Here is a 232-nt window from a genome sequence, read left to right on the forward strand (position 1 = left end):
CCCCAGCATCTCCACCTCCTTTTGCTTCCCCAGAGCCCCCTCCCTGAGCGCTGCCGGGCTGCCAGAGCCCCCGGACCCCCTGAATAAGCCCTGAGGATGCTTCCCAGCCCCTGCAGCCTGTGACGGCAGATTTAGACTGGACATCAGGAAGAAATTGTCCCGGAGAGGGTGGGGAGGCACTGGCACAGGTTGTCCAGAGAAGCTGTGGATGCCCCATCCCTGGAAGTGTCCA

Source organism: Eurypyga helias, unplaced genomic scaffold (genome assembly GCF_000690775.1).
Source record: "Eurypyga helias isolate BGI_N326 unplaced genomic scaffold, ASM69077v1 scaffold32157, whole genome shotgun sequence".
Classification (NCBI taxonomy): domain Eukaryota; kingdom Metazoa; phylum Chordata; class Aves; order Eurypygiformes; family Eurypygidae; genus Eurypyga; species Eurypyga helias.